Raw genomic sequence first — 22,964 nt, 5'->3', positions numbered from 1 at the left:
AGCCTTGGCCCAGAGGGATATGAGGAAGAATAAGAACCTGTGATTTCCAACATAACTGGAGAAACTGTTATCCCAGTATAGCAGCTCTTTAGCCAACGGAAGGATGTCTTTCTTAGTATAAACTAAGTTCATATGTGGTCATTGGGATTGGTGCAGACTGAATACAGCATAAATAAGTAAATAAACAAGGACTCTTGTCTTGACCCTCAATTCTCACTCTTTAGTCCCACAAATAGGCATAAAACAAGGCAAATTTTTTATTTCCTTCTAGATCCATCTTTCCAAAGTGATGCATGTAACAACACCTCCTGCATTTTTTCCCCACAACAATCTTGTGGGGTAGATTAGGGACAAGGTCAAGTTTTATTACTATATTTTAATACACACTGAGAATGAAAGTAAATTTTCCCAATGATTAAAAAAAAACAACCAGAATGTGCAATGGAGGTGCTGTGATTTCTACCAACTTGAAAATCCCACGGTTCTTATTTATTTACTTTAAAAAATCTGTCTGAAAATAGCTAATGAAAATATATAAATTCCATAAAGTCTGTATGAAAAAGAAGCTCAAAACGTAGCATGCAACTTTCCTGGCAAACACAATACACATAAACACACAGACACACACAGACACACATACACACGGAGGATTTAGCAGGAGTATGTGCACAAGCACAGACATACAATATTCCAGTCTGTTTGCTGGTTATATCTGTTTTAATTTGCCTTTCAATATCAATATTATTTTTGGTTAATCTGTTGGATATTTCAGACTAAACCTTATTATGAACTTTCAACTAACTACTGCTATGCTGGTTAGAGAGGACTGTACTTTTTAATTCCTTCATGACTTACAGGCTTGATAATGCTTACCTTGTGTTTTTGAAGGACTGTTTTCATTACTTCAGTCCACACAGATGCAAGTCTTCAAATGAGACCCTTCAATTCTGTGCAAGTTGGAACCAATTTATAGACCCAAAGGCCCTTCTCAGCAAATAGCAACATTCAGGCCTAAAATTTGTATGTATGTGACCAGAGTTCCAACTACCAATCAAATCCTACAAGAGCTTTACTTTCCTAACTATTTACACTAACTTATACGATCCCAGTCCAACTAACTATTCCTGGTATATCTAACAGTGATAATATGGGAGAAACGATAGGTAACTTGGGGCCTTCCTGATATTTAAGAACAAAACTCTCCTTAAGCTCTAGCCAACATCACGATGATATATAATTTGGTTTGATTTAGGCTTAATATGTTTTACTCCAGCCATTTTGTAAAGCATGTCCTAATCCAATGCATGAACCCAGCTGACTATAAGGTAAATAAACCCAGCTATATAATATTAGTATTATTTGCTGTTTAATTTATTTTAGGCTAGTTTTATATCTGGTCCACCATCTGGAGTTTAGGTGCCTTCTTCAAAATAAGAGAAAATACATGGGCTGTTTTAGGTCAGACCCAATTACACCTAACCTGGTAGGGCAGATTTAGGGTCTCCTGAAAAAAAAAACTAGAATAGCATCTTGCTTCATTTTGTTCCCAATAAGTATGGACTGCAGCTTCACATAATTAAAACAAACACACAAGAAACCATACACATGACACTGAACCATCAATTAAGAAAACTAGCTGACTTAAAAGACAGCACAATTAACTAGCCAGTCATATTTTAGGGTGCAGAAAACATACTGAACAATGATCAAACAATGTGTAAACCCATTCCTATTTGAGAGCAAGGAACAGATTTTCTCCAGGTGATATTGACTAATTGTTGTATTCCTCCCTTGTAACTGACCGCATCATATTTGCATTCTAGGTTTCATTCCAAGGAGCATCTCAGCCTCAACTTTCAATGAAATAGTGGCGGGATTCTCATAACCCACTCAACAAGCATGTGGGGTTTTAGTTTTGAACTAGCATGTTGTGTGAACCCAGCTAGCTGTGGCTTTATCAACAAACCACGGCTATGTTCATTCAGCTGAGGCAAGATTTGAACCCAAGTCTCCAGCTGCAAACCCAACAACTACTTACCCTGTTCTATTTTTTAAGAACCCACTGGAATTCTTTCCAGGCTAGACATATTTCCTTTAGGACTTTTATTGCTACACTTTCAACAATTACATATCGTGTTTAATATAATTTCTAGATTAGCCCAAAGTACCAAGTTCAGACAGCTAAAGTATGAAGTGTTTCTTCTAAGGATGGCATTTGCTGAAACACATGCCTGAGTAACATCTGGAAGTTTTGTTACCCTACTTCTGTGGGTCTCTCTTTGGATTCAGGATTACGCTGGAAAAGGGTAGAAGATGGTTAAGTTCTGTTTTTCCATGAGTCTGTTTGTTTTTGTTACTCTTTCCAAGCCACTAGGATAGGGCAGAATAACATTTAGGATTTTAAAATTACATCATTTATATATAATGCTTATGGAAGGACTGTTTTAAATGATCTTGAGCTTGCAGAGATGTGGAAAATGTATGTGGGATTTGGTTATCCTCACTCTCGCAGGGATGATTTATGTAAATAGTCAGGGTTCTTTAAAAATAGGAAAAGAGAGAGAAAAAGTATAATAAAAGCTCAAGAACTGAACAATATTAATTCTGCAACCAATCTTATACCAACGTAGCTGGTAACAACCCCGTCAGCTTGAGAGGATTTTCTTCTGAGAAGTCTCACACATATGTTTGCTGATTAAGGACGTAGTTGCTATAAAACTACAAACATAGTTTTCATCCCATCCACACACAAGTGTAATGGAAATGGGAAACAGCACTTGTGCAATGATATACTTTTCAGCTACTTGGGAATATAAAAACAGACTTTTTAAGACGATGCCACAAACATACAGTGGAAGCCAGATAGTATTTCATTTAAAAGTACAAGCAAGGAAAAAAAACTTCACAGCTGGAGTCAGAGGAAAATTATAGACTTTATATAAGTGCATATGTATGTAAAATAGTGAGGGGGAAAAAAATTCCTATATCAGTCTAGCCACTCCAGTGCATCTGGTGAAATGGGCTGTAGCTCACAAAAGCTTATTCCTTTAATAAAATCTGTTACTCTGAAAAGATGCTACCAGGACCCTGATTTTTAGCTACCCTAGACTAACGCATCTCTCCTCCTACAATGTTTAAGGGTACATATTACTGTTTTAACCTTTTATAATGCATAATAACTAGAGGGGCACAGGAGCTGAGGACTTAGTTTGCATTCGATCTCCAGAGCCCTCAAATGTAACAGAAGACAAACATGGATAAAGATATATGATTCAGATATAAACTGAATGTAAATGCAGATTAAATAAAATGCATTTCCTGGCCCAGTTACTTTTTTGGACTATGCATCCTCACCATGACCTTCAGAGGCAAAGTATGGGCTTGGCCAAGAAGAAGCTTTAGATCCTGAACCAAGTAATGTAAGCAGTGACCACGTTTTTTTTGCATTTTAAACAAAAGGATTTTTCCCTTTCACTTGTATTCCTAAAGTACAACCCATTTAACTATTTACGATTTGTGCAATTTGACAAGAAAGGAATGTGGTGGAATGTTTTCCGGGATCTTTTCTAACCTTGTATTTTCGTAACACTTTAGTGGCATTGCAAAGTTTTCCAGATATAACTCTCTCTTGAACAATCTCGGCTGCATTCAGTTTTATATTATTTTACCTCTTTCAAGTAAGCTCACCCAGTAACCAACAGATACCACAAAAGCATGCACTGTATATTAGAAAAAAGAAGAAAAAACCCTATGTAAAACATGTTTTCTCTGCAGTTTTTTTCATTGTGGAGCAACCACCTTCCTCTATAGAATTTTAAGATTATTCAGAAATTTCTTCTGATGTCCCTTCTGATTATTTGCTTTTCAATTAATTAAACAATCTTCTCCCTACAATTTTTTTTTTTAAAAAACAACTATGTCTCTGCCTCTGCAGAGAACACAAAACACGCTAGCTTCGAAAGCTAAAAATAGACTGTTCCATTCGGAATGCAAACTATTCAGTCTTCAAAACTATTTATACAGTGCGCGAATTAACTGCAGATGGTCAATTTGTATAGCAAGGTTCCTGAAGCCGATACAAAAGTGCTACTACATTTTCCTGACTCAGAGCAGGTAAAAAATGCTTTAGGTGTGGGATATTATCTGGTATAATGCAGTTTATTTAAACATATTTCTGGTGGGGGCATTCATTTTGTAAAATAACCCTTTGCTTTGGCTTACCCTCACAAAGTTTAAAAGAGATGCATTCTTTTTCCTTCTCTGTGTTATGCTGTTGCGCTGTTTGTAGGGAAAGCAATAAGAGAGCTATGCATAAAATCCAGGGAGTTTGGGTATTCTGAATTATTCTTTTAACATATTTCCCAACAACTTTTATAGCTAAAAGTTTAACAGCTTACCAAGCAAATTTAAAGTATTTAAAGAGTAGCCATTCCTCTTTATGCCTAAACAAAAAGCTGATGAAAGCTCTTTGGATCTACTTCTCGGTATCAATGCTATTCTATCAGGGCACCTATTCCTTTAAAGATATTAAAACAGGGACAAGAGGGCTGAGGAAAAATGGGAGGCAGAGTTTTTGTTTTTTCATATAGTTGTTTGATAAACAATTTCATCTGCACTTTTTAAGAAAAGCTTAAAATTTAACAATCTTTCACTTTTGCACTCAATAAAAAGTCAGAAAGGAGGTCAAAATATAAAAGAGTGTTTAGCTCCTTAATTCATCAATAGGCAGTTGCTTCCTGTTCTGTTTTAGCACAATAATTAGAAATGTGTTATGCCTTCATACAGATATCAAAATATCATAGGTAAGATGCAATGCTGAGTTATCTGGAGATAGCCAACAAGGGAAAACTTAACCCTGTTAAAATGCATTGCAGGAAGAGATGACTGTTAACTTCATCCCTTCTTTGGCCCTGTCACTCCCAAGGCCTAACAGGATTAGATTTTGAGAAGCCTGTAACGACTCTCTCAAACATGTACAAAGTTTTTCTTGGGTCCAGTTTGCCATTGGATAAACTCAGTCCAGGGTGAACTAGCTTAGCTACCAACAAATTCTGACTACTTGAATCTATATAGCTTCTAGTAAGCTTCACAACTGTCATCCCTGGACAAGTCACATTGAAGTTAACAAAGAATACCTAATTTTTTCTGGATTACATGGACACTCTTATAATTTCCACATTTGATGTGGATTAATCTTTAATACTTAGCAGATATGATAGACTGGATAAGGGAGGCTGGGTTCAACACAACACACCAAGCTATGATTGTTTTTCATCATCATGTTTTTAGAGCAGCTACAATAGTTTGGCTAAACTGTTGCATGAACCCAGAATGAAGCATACCACATTTTGGCTTAACTGGATGCACAAAACCCAGACAGGATAGAGACCAATAATTTGTATCACAGTAAACTGCATAGACAGGAGGGTTTAAAATGTTCTGCCCTATGAAGTGACAAACAAGGTGCTGTTTCTCCATCCTTGGTTCAGAAGCAAAACTGAACTAGAAAATTTATTTTATTTCAGTCCTAAGAATGGACTAGTAATAGAACAGAATTGAGGCAACTATGTTTCTCTTGTGTGTTTCTCATTGGGAGCACAGGATACCCATCCTGGCTCAGCTGCACTGAGTCCCCAATGTTTTCCTAGCCAAATTCAAGATTTGTTTTATGGTTTAAGCCTTGCCTATCTAAAGGAAAACTCCTTCAGGATACTACCAAGCACAAGCTCCACTCACCTCATAAAAGTATGTTATGCATGCCCAGAAAAGAGGGCCAATTAAAAACAAACCAGGGTTACGGCCTTTTCAGGGGCGGCGCCAACACGGTGGAATTCCCTCCCTTCTGGAGGTGTTTTTGCCCTTACCAAAGAAATCTGCAAAACCATTTCTGTACTTTAGCCTTCCCTTCTTAATGGACTCTTCATCAGAATAACCATTGTATATAAAAAAGATAACCTTGTCTATGGTTTTCTCAATATTTATTGTTTGTTCTTTTCCATTGTTGGCTCTACAATTTAAGTTGGTGGTGTAAACCAGGGTTCCTCAACCTTGGTAACTTTAAGACAGGTGGACTTCAACTCCCAGAATTCCACAGCCAGCAACACTGGCTGGGGAATTCTGGGAGTTGAAGTCCACCCATCTTAAAGTTGCCAAGGATGGGGAACTCTGGTGTAAACCACCATGGGTTGGTTCCCTGAGACCCCATGGGTAAAAAATCAATAATTAATTAAATTTTCTGTTACCCTTGAAGGCAGAAGGCTAGTTAGGGGCTATTGTGGGAGCAAATTAGCATCACTGTTGTTTGCCTCCTGAGATAATTATTTACCTGTGCTTAATGCCATGCCACTGATATGGAGGGGAGACCCATCATTAACCCAAATTTCACTTATCTCAGCCATTCCACTGTATTGTCCCTCAGGATGAAATTCTGCTGATTTGGTGTTAATTATACGGCGCACACTGATAATGATACTTCAAACATTTTAGAAACCTGAAGATCAATTTAGTGTTGTTAGATTATGTCGTTAAATCATTTTTGAGCCAACTGCAATGGCAAAAAACTTTTTGGGGGGGGTGGGGGGAGAACCACCACCAACCACATGGAATAAAAAGTGCTCATCCACAACAGATTTTAGCAACATGAAGCCCTGTTTTGTACTAGAAACTCTACAATATTGTTTCCAGGGAATTCAGATAGTGCCAAGAAGAAACCAAATACTCAACACCCCTCCCCATCAAATCCCAGTGTGATTCTCCTTTGTGACTGTGTAATAATTACATCTCATGAACTGCACTTTGTAGATGTTTTAAGGAATGTTGTGGTTCGGACAGAAGGATTAAAAAAAAAGGGGGGGTGAGATTTTTTTCCAAGTCGTTTGTAAGAAAATTTCAAACTAAAGCTTGGATAGCCCTTGATAAACAAGCTGATATCACAGCAAGAAATGTTAACTGGGATCAACTGCTGCCAATGTTTTTGAGGTAATTATTATACTATTGTTGTTTTAGGCATCATCGTAACCTTTTCTGTTACAGTATTTCAGTATTTTTATGAGCCATTTCTCACCATATATTCATTCCTGTCACCCCAGCCATAAACATACTTGCAGTGTCCCAGTTCCATTCCAATCTGCCTTAATTTCAATTAATAAATGCCCCTGAATTTCTATTGCAACTCTCAAGAAAAAAAGTCTCTTTTCGTGCCAGGAAGACTTTTCTTTTCCCTTAGTTAATAATGCAGATGCACTGAATTATGTTCTCCCCCTCCAAGTGAACAGAATTTAACACAAAGACATTTGCAGCAATAACAAAGTTGCTGATTGTGCTATGTGATATATGGAATAATATGTCCACCTTTTTTATTGTAGCAACATTCCCTGTCTTGGATTCCTTAAATCAGATGGAGAAAATTTGAAACGAAACATTGTAATTAGGATTACCAACTGATTAATTTTTGGCCTAATTACCTTGTGTTTTAACTCTGAACTATTAACCATTGTGCTTTTCATGCAAAGGCAAAAATAGTCCCAGAATATCAGTGGATTTGTAAATGCAGCCTGACCAGTACAAGTTTGGTTAGGCTGCACATTCAAGCTGGACCTCACAAACAAAACTTCAGATGCCATGTCTCCTAAAGTCATAAAAAGTCATATCTCCTAAAGTTCAGAGCCTTAGTATTATTTTTTTTATTTGGAAGTTTGCAAAGTTGCATAATGATAGGTTTGTGCATGCATGATTGTTCATCTTTAGGTGGGTGGAGATGGCTTCAAAGAGTGTGACAAGGTCAGCAAAGCTGCTATAATGGAGTTTAGCCCATGTCACTTTGCCATCCTCGGCTCTCTAACTTTCTGATCCAGTTGAAGCAAGTTAGTTCTGGAGGAGCAAGGAAAGTCAGCATCCCAGATTCTTGCCCTCATTCCACTCCCCTTCACTGGGAAATGGTACTGTTTGGACAGAAAATGAAAGGACAATGCAAAAACAGTGAGCAAGCCGTAAGTCTTCCAGGAGTGTTTCTTTTCTCATAGTAGAAATCCCTTAGTTTTTGCTGAGGCTAATGAGACGTTGATGCAGACCTCTTAAAACATCCCCCCTTTTCCTCATTGACTTTTTAACATCCAGAATTGCCTCCTGGTTCATGCCTTGCACTAAGTTATCTGTTTACTTAATCTGTTATAATTAGCTGGATTCACTTATTATGCTAAGTCATAAACTATGATTTAGAAATCACTACCATGGGGTCCATACAATACAGTAAACCATAGCCTTGTTCAATTTTTAGCTTAGCATGTTATGTGAACTCAACCATGCCAATTTTTACTTCAAAAATTTTTGGTTTAATAGCCACTGGTGGATTGGTTGATATGCCATAGTTATAAAAACTGCAGCTTACATGTCAGTATTAATTCTGTTTAAAACTTGGTTTACCAGGCAGTAAACCTTGCTTGAAAAGACAGGAAGGGCTGCTCCAGAAGCCATTTCCTAGCTACTGACTTCTAACATCTTCATCGCATCACTTAGCCATCTCTGAAGTGGCATAAAGCCTGTCTACATTATGGCTATTTTGGCATAGTGATGGTTTGATGACTCTAGAAGCTGTTATAAGTCACTAGTGGGGAAACAACTAGCATCAAACCAGTTATAGTTGGGTTGTGAAAGTTTGTGTGAGCACACAGAAGGCTAAAACAGACAGTTTTTAAGAAAGCAATAGCCATCATTAGGTTTACACCTGTGGAGAGCCAGGGATGTGGCCTTGAAGCAAATATTCAGAAACCATTACCTAAGCAAAAACAACAAAAGCATTTCTTAAGTCCTGGGAACAGAGATAGTATTAAGAAGAGACTCAGGCTGGCTGCTCACTAGGGTATAAGAGGGAAGGAAGAACAGCACAATCAGATTTGCAAGAATCTTCTATTATAGCCTATCTCAATAGAGTTCTAGTCTTCCTGTGGAGTTGATTTTCAGTCTGGTTTATCTCATGGGACTGACAACTTGGGGCAGCCTTTACTATGAAGCAACTGACACTTGTCATTTTCATATTTCAATTAATTTTCTGATTGGAGATGCAATCTGGAGAAGAGAGATACCTTTAGTTAATAATAAAAACATACAACCTAGTGAAACCTGAATATTTTAGACTACTATTCCCTCTGAAATCTGAGTGGCTGACACCCTCATGGTATTCTGGAAAGCTTTGAAGACCTAACTGTTCTCCCAGGTCTTGGGTTAGGGTAGATGAGGCCCCTTTGTTGGACAGGTTTTTCTACATGTTCTGTATTGATTGGTTGGGTGTCATCCTGGTTATTTATATTGTATTGTGCTTACCCAATGAAATAAATAAATAATAAATATTCCCACCAGCATGGTCCTTGCCACTGACCATGCTAACTGGTGCCGATGCGAGTTAAGATCCAAAACATGGAGCACATCATCTTGCCTACCTCTGCTCTAGAAAATGAATGTAATTGGAAAGGGAAGTCAATCCCTGTATATTCTATTTATTTTGAATTTATTTTAGGGGAGGGATGACAAAATGATTCTAATTAATTAAAGGAAAAGAACTGATTTAGAACAAAAATAATTAGGGAGATTGGGATGGGAAATGAATTAATTTAAGAACTTATTTGGTATGATTTAGATGGGACGTTAATTTGCTTCCCTTCAGAAGAGAAAAATTGTATTAATTGTTTTTAAACATTCATGTAGCTTGAAAATTTAGTATATGAATATGCAATTAACATATGAAGGTATTCTTTGTTTTTTCTTTTTCATTGTTGTTGGCAAGATATTTTTTTTTTACCCCTTGTTGTTGGCAAGATATTAAATGACAATCCTAGGGAAAGAGTAAGTGCAAGTAGTTAATGAAATATTAAGTAATATTAAGAGGAATGATTAGGAGTAAGTCAAGGGGGTTTGTAAATTATGGTTAGCATTAAACATGGCTAGCATTAATAGTAAGCCATGGTTAAAGCCAGTTGGGGAAATAATGTGAGCATCTCCTATTTGGAAACTATGGTTGGCAGAAAATTGATAATACACTTTTAAAGTGAATGTATTATATTGTTTTTATGGCATTATATTATGATTCCAGCTACCACAGAGATGTCATATTTATCTATCCATATAGACAAAGTAATTTTCCCATTGTATAGGGAGTGCATTCTTTGAAAAGGCAAAACCAGAATAGTTGGGCAGAGTCTGCTGGAATCAGGGTGGACAGGAAGGAAAAAAAGGGGGACAGTATAAGAAAAGGCAAAGAGACAAAAGAATAAAGATGGGTTTCATAAGTGAGTCTCTGTCAGCCCAACGAAGTAGATCAGACTAAGAAACCAGTGCCATATAGGTCAGGACTACTTTTATTCTATAGATAGTCCTCACTTAATGACCATTTATTCAGTGACCAAAGTTATGATGGCACTGAATGAATGGTACTTACACCCAGTCCTTGAAGTTACAACCGTTGCAGCACCCCTACAGTCACATGATCAAAATTCGGGTGCTTGGCAGCCTGCTCACATTTATGACCACAGGAGCACTTCAACTCCTCCCACTTGCCCATCTCCCCACCATCTTTGCCCTTTTGGCTGCCCTATATCCGTTGCCCCTGCATTCCACTCTGCTGCCCCTGCCACCCCCAGCTAACCTTCACCATCTTCTTCCTCCTGCTGCTGATGAGGTGTGCCTGGCCTGGCCCTTCGTGAGGCAGCTGCTGCCCGAGCGCAGCCTTCCCAAAGCCTCATGAGGTCTTCCTGAGGCCTTCCTAAAGCCTTATGGGGTCTTCTGAAGGCCTCATAAAGGGCCAGGCCAGGTGCACCTCACCAGCAGTGTCAGGAAGAAGATGGTGAAAGTCAGCTGTGGGTGACAGGAGTGGCGGAGTGCAAGGCACCCAAAGGGCAGAGGGGGGGATAAGTGGGTGGGGGAGTTGAAGCAGAGGCAAGTGTGACAGGACAGGAGTCCTTGCCTAACAACGGCGCAATCCTGGCCTAATGACTGCAACCAGGAGTACCAAAACTGCTATCGCTAAGTGGTGCGGTCATGTGATGTTTAGCCTAACGACCGCACTGCTTAGCAACCAAAATTCCAGTCCCAGTTAGGGTCATTAAGCAAAGACTACCTGTAACAACAATAGTAACAAAAGCTTGCAAGTCTGAATGCACGCCCCCCCCACTTTATCTTCGTGTGAACTAGGGAGGGGCTTATCTGAGATATTTTTCAAGTTGTTTTCCTGGCCTAGGGTCAAATCTCTCTTATCTGACCATTGCCTAGGAAGTGGCTCTTCTTCCTGTTCTTTAAGGCCATTCCCTATGCCCTTTACAGTCTGGTAACTTAGCACCCTGAAATGTTAGGTTTGCCTGCAACCTGAAATTTCAAGTATCACAGGTCATAAAATTTACCACAGTAATGAGAGTGGGCTGGGAGCATATTGATAGGACTTCCTAATACTGTATCACTGCTAAGGGAATATGGAGGGTACTTTGGCTAAGTTTCTTTATAAAAAGCAATGTAGTAATAGCACAAATCATAATACAGGTAGTCCTTGATCTATGACCAGGAACTATTCAAAGTTATGATGGTATGAACGAATGGTGGTTATGACCAGTCCTCGGAGTTCCGGCTGTCCTAGCATCCCTGGGGTCACGTGATCGCAATCTGGGTGTTTGGCAACTGGTTTGCACTTACAATTGGTTGCAGCACCCCATGATCATGTGATCGCCACGTGCAACCTTCCCTACTGGTTTCCCCAGAAAGTCAACAAGAAAGCCATCAGGGAAGATCACAAGTTGCGGGGTAAGTCTCCCCCACCTGCTCACCCTCCCCAGCCCCTCTGCGCTCATGCCGATCCCTCATGCACACTCCCCACCCCTCATTGCGCCTCCCTCACACCTCTGCACATCCTTCCTGACCCGCGCCGCACCCTCATGCACTTTTCCTGACCCTCTCTCACACCCTCGTGCACCTCCCCGACCCACGCTGCATTCATGCATTCCCTTGCATGCTTGTGAACCTTCCCCGACCCACGCTGTGCCTCTCGCGCGCCCCCTCCCCGACCTTCCCCCACGCCCCTGCGCACCCCCTCACTCCCTCCCCAACCCGGCAGCAGCCACTTACCTGCCTGCCAGCTTGGGACTTGCAACTTCCTGCCAGCTTCCCCACTGAATTTGGTTGTGGGAAGCCAGTAGGAAGTCGCCTAGCCTAACGACCATGGGACTTGGTTAACAATGGTAACTGGGGCTGCAGGGATTGCCATCGCTAAGTGATGTGGTCGTGCTTTTCAACTGCATTGCTTAGTGATGGAAATTCTGGTCCCAACTGCCATCGTAAGTCGAGGACTGCCTGTAGATAATGAAAAGCAAGATGCAAGCAAGTCTTCCTAAAGGCTGAATTCAAGCTTAAGCAAGTCATGCTTTGTGCAATACGTGAGCCCAGTCATCACTTAAGCAAACCTTTTCCACCACATCCTACTCCATGAAGTGTTCAATAAACTACGGTTAGATGGACTCATACAGTGCCCTAAATTGCACACCACAACAGCCGGGTTTGTACAACTTGCTAAGCGAAACAAGCACCCTGTATTACAGCTGTGTGTGTAGTGTTTACAAGTGTGATGCGAACCTGGTCACAGTAAAGCATTCTTACAAACCTTCCTTCTAAAACCTCAGTATTAATTACATCTGACATCCTTCCTTTCTTAGAGTTGCAGGAAATCTTACAGAAGGTAGAGAATGGAGAACAAAGGAGTCTGGTTATAGGAAGTGCTCTCTTCAGCCTTCCGCTTGCCCTTGAGTGAACTAATAAATTATGTAAACGTTTAAAAAATAAAATGGTAAATTGTCAATTAAAATCTATAATTATTTACTTCTTTTTTTTACAAATAATTTTCATTTAATCATTACATAACAATAGTTATGACAATGACCATTAGTTGTTATCCATTGTTCATTGAATGCTTGTTCATGTAATGATTAGTAACATTAATTATGAGTAATTAACCATTACTAGTGTTACCATTAGTAACATTAACCATACACAAAAGGAAAAGAAAAGGTGTTGCGAGGTGGGCTTTTAAGCTTTGGGCTCCTCAGCTGCCACTGCTGTTCAGTAAATTACAATGAAATTTAGTGGCTTTAGGACTGGAGAAGGACTGGGAGAAATCAAATTTTGGAAAAAAAATGGGTAGGGTTTATAAATAATGTATTTTGTGCTGGGCTGTTCCCCATAAGCCCCACATGTAGCTCTAAAATCCCCTTCCCCAGAATTATATATTATTAATTTAAAACGAGTGAAACTAACATTTTTCTTATAGTACTCTATTTTTCACGGTGATAATGTAAAAGCAGATGTCTAGCCTGTTTTATCCATAAATGCATAAATGTTGTCTAAGCATGCAATCAGTAATCTGTCCTTGATTATTTCCTTGGTGGGGGATGAGCTTTGCACATGGTCAGAAGCAGTTTTCTTGTAGCTAGGATTCGATCTTGATACACTGTAGAAATGCTGCTGCATTCAGCTTCCTGGTCAGTTGGTCCACAGTATGTTGAGGTGGGAGAATGGTAAAAAGTAATTAAGCAAAGCTTATTGGAAGCAAGAAATGGAAGATTTATGGAGTGCTGGAACAGAAGTCAAGCATGAAATAAAAGGGAATGCATAGAAGGGGATGGGAGATTTATGTGCTGTGATTGCCACTAAATTGACAACAAAAGCAGGATCAGTGGTTAATTTTAAAATAGCAGAATTATGGGTTTAATCCATGAAGAAGACATTGATAGAGTTCACACACTCCACGTTGCTACAGTGTATTGAATAAGTCACAGCTGGTAGGTTCACACAACATGCTGACCCACAAACCATGGTTTACAAACCACAGCGGCTGGGTTGGCAAACAAGCTAAGCCGCATTTTGGTTTAGTATCCTAATTTTTAGTTCTGCTCACGTGGGGAGGTTCTTCAGAAATGAAGGTGCTCTGCAGCTGATCAGTTACTCTATTCTTACTATTTTCCAAGGATTTACTGATTGACTATGGGCTAGTCACCGATGCCCTACTATTGTGTTACGCTGAAGAAAAGGAATTCTATCAATAATGTTTTAGTTTAAAAAATGCTTAACGTCATAGGTATAGAATGTAACAAAAACAGCTTCTTGGGGAATTTGGCAGTAGAGTTTATAACCGAGCGAAAAAAGGGGAAATGTAGCATTTCAAAGGCACACTGTGATGGCTTGGATTCAGATGTGGGGTTGAACAACAGCAGTGTTCAGAAATCGAAAGAGCTGTTCTCAGCCCTCCCTGGGACTGACCTTGGAAACTTCTGCATAGAAAGCCAAGCAATGTTTCTTCTCCACACTACATCTTAGGACCGTTGTGACAGGGCTCAATTTGTTCCCCAGCATGCAAAGATAAATTTGGAAGATTTTTGCAACCTCTCATGGAAACAAATAATCAGATGCCCTGTATCTGAGTGAGTGAGCCTTGACAGCCTCCCAAAGAATCTCTCTGCCTCCAAGAGTTCATTCCATAGGCGAAAAACACTTTTGCAAGAAGATGGGAGCAATACTGTCCTGAACCAGAGGTAGAAACCTGGATGATTTCATTTTTACTGCCATCATCCCCAGTAGAGAAAAAGGGCAAACTGAAGGTATTTTAGAAAAAAAGATGGAAATGCTTGGCAGATACACTACCACATTTAAATTGTGCTGCCCTCTCCCATTTCAAACTGGCACCGAAGGAACGACTGCTCTGTTTGGATTCAGAGTGTGCAAAAAAGCCAGAGAGCTGAAACGATACAGAGTCTGGCATACCTAAAGAACTGAAGATTTTTACTGAATGCATTTCTTTTTTCTGGCTGTTAATTGCCTGTCACTTTTAACACAGAATGCACAACAGTATAGCAGTGTCTAACACATCCAAATATGTAGCTTATTTAATGAGAAAATAGGATTCAGGTTTAAGATACCCTCCTCCCAAACAATAGAATTGACTCTGGGTTAAGCCACAAAAATGAGTTTATCTTTGCACTTGAGTGGATTTGAATGTGTCAGAATAATCTTCAGTGAAAATTTTGGTATTGTAGTACAGTAGTGGGAAAACCTTGAACAGGACAGCACATTCTGACAACTACATAGTCGCCTGTGGGAAAAAAAACCATGCACACTTTTGCTTCCATTTTTTTTTCTGCTGCACATATTCCACACTACTTGTTCCACCATGAAAGGGGAAAAATACATTTCTGATCCTCTGGCATGCAGTTTAAAGTATGACTTAAATGATTTTCTAAGACAATCAGAAAGTTAAACATTTATATAGTATTTAATATTTTGGCTTTAAATAGCATCAAAAGTGTGCTAAGCCGATCCCAAAACTAGTCATACTCTCCACCACTCTTGCACATTCAACATTTCAGAGAATAACTTTTTAAATATATGCTTATACAAATACACAAACCAACCATTAAGAAATACTTTGCAGACATCTATTGAAGCTGAACAGCAGTGAATCAATTTTCTCCTTTGTGAATGAAAGCAAGAATCAGAATGTACAAATGGCAGGTCAGTCTTTGTATTAGAGGAAAAATCCATTATCCCCCCACCCCATCCCAGTTGTATAGATATCTGTAAAGCAGAGGGTCTGATCTTTGTTCTCAACTTAAAATGTTTTCTTTAGTTCTGATATTCCAGGACCCTTAGATAATTTTGCTTCAGACTTTCCTCAAAGGGGATTCAGTCCCTGAGCTTGGCATTTCATGTGGTTATTTTAAAAGCCAAAAAAATAGTTTTGTTCTGCTTCTTAAATCCAAAGCAGGAGAGGAAAAGGAGGAGGAAAAAAAAGCAGGCTATATCATTAGAGCACTGGTGAAACTCATAGCTTTCCTGCCATACGAGAGTCAATATTTTGCAAAATACAAGATTGTTAAGTAATCAGCCCTGACATTTCCTGGTCTCTCCTTCACTGTACAGTTAACTTTCTTATGGAATTTCCCTCCAGCTCTTGCATTGGCTTCAGTAGCTCTTGGCTTAAAGGATATAGTAGTTACTGCTGCAGTTTCACTTACTCTCCATTTGATGCAGTTCCCCCCACCCATGTCCCAACGAAGGAAATGGCTTTCTGATCCTCTACTAATATTTCCCTCCTCTGCTTACAAGAAAGGCGCGCTTTGCAGGTGCAATGCATTCTCCCCACAAAACATCTGGATGAGATTTTGTATAGCACAGGGGCTTGGAATACAAGGAGACAGACTCCGGGGACCAAAAATGGATCTTGGGTAGATAGGATAGTAGGGGAGGACTCTGAAAGAACTTGGACCTCTTAGGTTTGGTTTATTTACTTTTCAAGATGTCTCAAAGCCAGCATAATAGGGGGACTGTGGTGGTCCAGCTGTGCAGCAAGGAGCCTTGCTAAGCATCAGTGTCTAGCACTGAGCTATCCTGAGGCCTCAGTTGCCCTACCATGGGATGTGCCCTGCTCCCTGCTCCCCTTTATATATTTATTTTGCTGTCAGCCGGGGGCAACTGGCTATGAGAACCACCATTTTAATTTTGCACAGTGGCCCAATCCAAAGCCCTTCCAGACCCAGCAGCCTTGGGTTGATCAGAGAACAGTAGTTGCCTTTGACTTCCAGAACCCCTACTGAGAAGGGGAGAGAAAAGGACCCACCGGGGGAGGGGGGGCATCTTGAATCCTGAGCTTCTCTCTAGGGCTCCTTAATGGAGCTTTCCCAAAGGCCAAGAAAGCTTTCCTGAACAAAAAATACGTTATGTTTCTAACACTAAGGGGGTTCCCACACTGCATTTCACTGGGCTGCGGTGTCTATAATTTGTATAGATCCAGCCACTAGCATGCAAAGTCATGGTTTATGGCAGTGTTTTTCAAACTTGGCAAATTTAAGATGTGTGGACTTCAACTCCCAGGACTCCCCAGCCAGCATGGGGCCAGCATTCTGGGAATTGAAGTCCAAACATCTTAAAGTTGCCAAGTTTGAAAAACACTGGATTATGACTTACTGTGTCATGTGAACCCACCCAACTCTGATTTTTAAAAATATATGTTTCATTTTCAGACATGGGGACTGGCCAAAATAATTATTATATAATACTAGAAGGAGATACACCTGATTTGCAGCAATGGAAATCTATCATTTGTCAACATTTGAATTAGATTTTTGTTTTCAACAGAGAGTCAAGGAAGAAGATTTTTGAGCAATATGGTCATTTTTTAAACTTCTCTTTATAACGTAAAGAGACCATTTTCCCTTTTTATTATTACCACAATGTTTCATTTGGAAGATTTATTCTTTTTACAATATTGTTGTGTATATCTTTATTTTTCTTCTGTTAATTTGCTTAGCATATCTGCTTTTTAAAAAGCTTTGCTTGAGCATAAATGCAATACAGTATGTGGATTTAACCAGTACTTCTCAGCCAAACTTACCTCACAGTGTTGTTGTGAGGATAAAAATAAGCAGGGCAGGAGAGAGAGAGAGAGAGAGAGATGAGAACTGTTTATGTTTCTGCAAGTTTTGGCTTAATAGAAAGGTAGTAAATATTTAATATATATAAATAAAAGAATTGTGTATGTTTCTGCAAGTTTTGGCTTAATAGAAAGGTAGTAAATATTTAATAATCCCATTTATGCCATTCTGAGCTATTGATAGGAGAGCTGGGATATCCAAATAAATAGGAACTAAGGAATGTTTGATATAGGTCAGGAGACAACTGAGAGGTCAAAGAGCACAATAAATAAGCAGCCAAATCATTACAAACGTGTGCGACTTTAAGTTCTCCAAAAGTCTTTATCAAGTAAGAAGCTATAAAAAAAGAAGGAGAAGCAAGATTATCCAAAATTTAGTTCAGGAGTAAGGACAGTCCAAATGGAGCATGTGGGTAAAAGGCAGAGACACTGTTAGATGTTGTTGTACCTAACTTTAAACAGCAGAGGAAATGATTGTTTCATTTTAGCTCTGAAAACCCAAAGTCACAGTTTATCACTAGCAGTGGCCCACACAAAGAGGCACAGGGCACCAGAAGCCATCATCTTTCCATCAGCAAGACCAGAGAGTAATTTTTGACTTGTGCCACAATTTGGTTGAGCCAAGTGGTCTAGTATCGCCTAATGGCTGTAGGCAGTGTTGTCCAAACTTGGCCACTTTAAGATGAGTGGACTTCAACTCCCAGAATTCCCCAGCCAGCCATACTGGCTGGGGAATTCTGGGAGTTGAAGTCCACTCATCTTAAAGTGGCCACGTTTGGACAACACTGGCTGTAGGGAACTAGATTCTCAGACTAAGCAGCTCCTCTTTCTCTGGAGGTGGAATCCACCCTAGGCAGCTGAATTCTTCCAAGGCACCTAAATGGGAACATCAGCTGGAGAAACCAAGCTGTGATTTGTGAAGCAAAGAAATCTCTCCTTCTGTTCCTGTACCACTTCTGCTGCTCAGCTATTCAGCCAACTTCCCATCAAAGGACTGTTTTTACTGCAGCCCCAAATCAATGCATAAACACCAGGATAAGCCACTAAGAGCACCACAAGGTACTTCTGAACACTTCTCGCTCAGAAGCCACGCAGGCGCCTGCAGGCCAATGACAGCAAACCGAGCGTATTAAATTCTTTTAAGAAAAGCAGCAATAGTGGCGTTTTGCAGGACTTGCTTGACCCCCCCCTCCCCCCCGCTTTCTGAGAGAGGACTCTGCCAAGAAAAGATTCTCATGTTGTCCCTGGCTGGAGTAGCAGAATTCATGTAGGAGCAATAGCTAGCCTAGGTGCCAGTGATCATAGAATGAAAATTCTCTGTAGGCACAAAATATTAGCTCCATTATTCATACCAGATCCTTGGGAAGGACTTTATAGGTGGATAAAAGTGCCAAATCCCACACCCACAAAGTACCTGGAAGTTCCTGAACAAAATAAAGGGGAAGGAAAGAAACTGGGGGAAGAAAAACACCAGTAAAAATACTGATATGTGATTCCATAACAATAATCAGATTTCTGCAAGTAGAGCTATCAGTGCTGATTGCCCTGACAGGGTCTCAGGCTTGAAAGGAGTACTGACAACCCGTAATAGTTAGGTAATAAACGATCATAAAGCTTGAAGTGGCCATTTAAGCTGTCAGCCTTCCCAAGTAGATCAGACCAGAAACATGATCAGATCTAATCCTACTTTATTGTAAGGCTACATTAACAGAATCTTGCAAGTTTGAAGATACAAATCTCCTGCGGTCTCCTTTACAGCCTGAGAAGTTAGGGAGGGTCCCTTCTGAGCCTCTTTCTCCTCCAATTATGCAGTTATAGGCTATGCCCTCTCTTATCTGATCATTTCCTAGGCGGCATCTCTTCACCCCGTCTCTCAAGGTTTCTCTCACATACCATTACACAAGCTGAGTCCAACTCCCTAATTAGCACAGGAATCCAAATTAAAGCATCCTTCTGGTTGGGTCATTGGTGATTTATTTTATGGAAGCTATGATGGCCCAAGAAGACTACTGATGGTCAGAGGAGAATGGCTTCCCTATTCCCAGCCAGAAGGAAAAACTATATTTGTATATGAAAAAATGACCAGAAGTTTTGAAGTTAACACAAAGGAAGGGACAGAAAATGCTGGGTCTGGAAGTCTTAAATGATTTTAGCAATTTGGCCGTTTCCCTGGAGATCTGATCTTCTGTTGGAAGAATTTACTGTGCCTGTTGCTCAATCTGTACAGATTAGTGATATATGCTCAATCTGTGTATTTGTAAATATTTTTCTCCTTTATTACGTTGATAATTTGTAAGCTTGAGAGCTCAAAATGGCTTATATGCGATTGCCCCAACTAATATCCCCACAGTATCATCTCTGTTAGATATGTATGAAAGAGAGGAATTAGCTAAGAACAGCTAGTGAATTCTGTTGTCAAGCATGGTACCTGAATCTCGGTCTTCCTGGCTAAGTGTACTTTAATCATTATACTACTATACATAAAGAACCATAAATATGTGAGCCGCCCAGAGTACTTGAGAGCCAGGTACCATACAAGTTTAATAAATTATATCATTATTGTTGGTCACACAGTCACCCAGATGTTTAGACTGGATTTGGCATTTTTATCCACCCATTGAGTCCTTCCCAAGGACCTGAGATAGGCAGATGTTGTGGTTTGATGGTGTTAAAAGTATCGTCGCAGGATGTAAGCTGTTCCAATTAAAGTCAATTGCCTTTTGCAACTGACTGGTGGTGATTTTGTCAATGCCGATGGTCTTCAAGTGGTGCTCCAGATGTTTTGGGACTGCATCCAAGGCACCTATTACTATTGGTATTATCTTTGCTTTCTTTTGCCACAGTTGTCCTATTTCTATTTGCAGGTCTTTGTATTTTGTGATTGTCTCCAGTTCTTTCTCTTCTCTTCTGCTGTCTCCAGGTATTGCAGTGTCCACTATCCAGACTTTTTTGTCTTTCTTATCAACAGTTGTTAAATCTGGGGTGTTATGTGGCAGGTGTTTGTCTCTTTGAATTCTAAAGTCCCAGAGTACTTTAGCGTCTTCATTTTCTGTCACTTTGTCTGTTTGTGGTCCCAACAGTTCTTGCTTGCAAGCAAATGGTATTTCTTGAAGATATTCCAGTGCACCATAGTTGCTACTTTGTCACTCCATTGTTTGTAGTCAGTCTGTGCAATCTTCTTGGAGCAGTTGACTAGGTGGTCCACTGTTTCTTCAGCTTCTTTGCAGAGAATATGTCCAATAGACATTTGCTGTCTATTGCTCTCTTCTCCATTCTGGCTTTGTATGCATTTGTTCTTAAGGCTTGGTCTTGGGCAGCCAGAATTAGCCCCTCTGTCTCTTTCTTCAACTTTCCTGCTCTTAGCCATTGCTAGGTCTTGTTGTTATCTGCTTTGCCTGCTAGTTTTTTTGTGTACTGGCAATGATGATAATGATGATGATGGTTGGTCACACAGTCAGCCAGATGTTTAGACTGGATTTGGCATTTTTATCCACCTATCAAGTCCTTCCCAAGAACCTGGGATGTTGTTGGTGGTGGTGTTATTATGCACTGCTTTGGATCTGAGAGCAAAAAGATGCTTCAGAGTACCTGTCTGCAACTCCTTAAACCAAATGTGTCTTTTCCTGGGATCCTAAGGCAGTTGTAGGAACTAAAGGAAACTAAATCTGGGTAAGAACTGATCTCTTGGAACTTCCTATTGTTTAGAGAAGTGGGATGAGTATAACAATTTTGTTATAGTCTAATATCCAAGCGAAATTAATGCAGCAACTTCTTCTGCATGTGTGTGTGTGTGTGTGTGTGTGTGTGTGTGTAATATGTATCCTATGCCAGTACTTTGGTGCTATTGTTTCTCTTTTATCAGAGATAATGCTTTTCAGCCAATCCCATGTATAATAAATAGCATAAATATGAGTATAGTTTGCACTTTCTATATTTGTGTTCCCTAAAGCTGGTCCTAAAAAAGGTCCTATGGATACCTTTGTTTTCAATTAGAAGCTAGGAAGCTGCAAAGCAGAACACTAGCCTTTGCTATCATCTTTCTTTCAAAGATGATTTCCTCAGTACTGTTTAACTTGACTTAAAGAAACAAGTATAGAAACAAAGAGATGGTGGTAGGAGTGTCCTGCAGTCATGCTTATATTTTGGTTACAAAATATGCCTTCGGCTTTCTCCACTTCAGTGGTGAGGTAATGCAAAGCTACTATGCATCTAAATATCTTCCCCTCTTAAAATAAATGGAAGTTATATATCAATCATATTTCTGGATCGTACCCTGTTATGGTCAGTGGGGTGCCACAGTCTTAGTGCAGATTTATACCAGTCTCCATTCATGTATAAAAAAAAGATATGGAAGTTCATCAGAAGAAGCTGCTTTTCACATTCTTTTTGAGAGGCACAGGAACAGAGGAACTGCTAGGGTAGTGAAGCCAATGTTCTACCTAGCAGACACCAGGTTCAGCACTACATTGGTATTTTGTAAGCCACTCAAAGTCTTTTTGGAGTCGGACAGCCTTAATAAATCTGGATGATGGTGACGATAATGATGATGATGATGGAGGAGATGGAAGGCAGAACAAATTAACAACAGATACATATTTTCTCTTTGGTGACCTTCACCATTACACCCATAATCTTGCACATTTCCTCTGGTGTGAAGGCCTGCAAATTGCCATGTCAGCTACAGTTTGTACAATTCACCTTTGGTGGGGAAATGAGCAGAATAACCAAAGATATAATGCATAACAATAAGCAGTGGTTAAAGTAGGTTTATAAAGCATAAGATGTATTCTGATTCGCACTTAGTGCAATATGTGAATCCAGTCCAAGGCACGAGGGAAAGTATCAACTCATTGTTTGAAGCTCCTCCAGCCATTTTCATCAGGTTAGAATTGCCCTCTTATTTAGTAAACAAACATGGTATTGGAGCAATTCAGTTCACTTGCTCATAAAAACAATGAAAACCCTGCCCATTCATTCATTTTAAAAAAGCTTTTAAATACATCTGCTCATGTCCTGCAAGAGCCTTACAGGATTCATTTCAGACTTTCCCTCTTTTCTTAACTGTCACCTTTATCAGGAAATTCTCTGGGTAGCTCTGTCACATTTTATATACAAACCAAATGATTAAAATTTAGTAAGCCTGTGTTAAAAGCAGCTCATGAAAATGTTGACATTCGGGACAAATGAAAACCAAGATGTACATGGCTCAGCCTGAACCTGCTGGGCCATGCCAAACTCCTCGTTCTACTGGTTTCGGCTCAACATTACTCATAGAATAAAAGAAAGGTCCATGCCAAATGACAAAATTGTCTACACCTTTTTTGTTTTTTGTTTTTAATTTCCACTGAATCAGAAGGTTTAAAGAGCAAAATGTGAAGTGTTTTTCTTTTCAGCTTGCCAAAGCATGTCAAATCTCCCTGATTTGAGCCAATTTTGAGAATGTATTCTCAAATCTTTCTCAAATGGGGTTAGGTGAGCAGAATCTTGGACAGGTATGGGGAAGCAACATGGG

At 39.7% G+C, this 22,964-nt stretch overlaps 1 protein-coding gene and 1 long non-coding RNA gene across 4 annotated transcripts in view; one reads left to right on the top strand and one right to left on the bottom strand.

The window, feature by feature from the left end:
- GNAS (GNAS complex locus) overlaps positions 1–22,964 on the bottom strand; it is a 193,515-nt gene that overhangs the window by 127,292 nt on the left and 43,259 nt on the right. The gene's annotated exons all lie outside the window — the stretch shown is intronic.
- The window catches only part of LOC148214274 (uncharacterized), a 45,905-nt gene continuing 26,976 nt past the window's right edge, over positions 4,036–22,964 (top strand). Inside the window, exons 1-2 of one of the 3 annotated variants that reach the window (XR_015798609.1) lie at positions 4,036–4,113; positions 11,524–11,781. This is a non-coding gene — a long non-coding RNA (uncharacterized LOC148214274). The remainder of the gene's footprint in view (positions 4,114–11,523; positions 11,782–22,964) is intronic. The other 2 variants (XR_015798610.1, XR_015798611.1) reach the window with 2 other exon arrangements.

This window comes from Python bivittatus, unplaced genomic scaffold (genome assembly GCF_059951505.1).
Source record: "Python bivittatus isolate LINGU-HERP-01145 unplaced genomic scaffold, Pbiv_v1 ctg000700_np1212, whole genome shotgun sequence".
NCBI classification, from domain to species: Eukaryota; Metazoa; Chordata; class Lepidosauria; order Squamata; family Pythonidae; genus Python; species Python bivittatus.
This window is presented reverse-complemented; position numbering and strand designations above follow the sequence as displayed.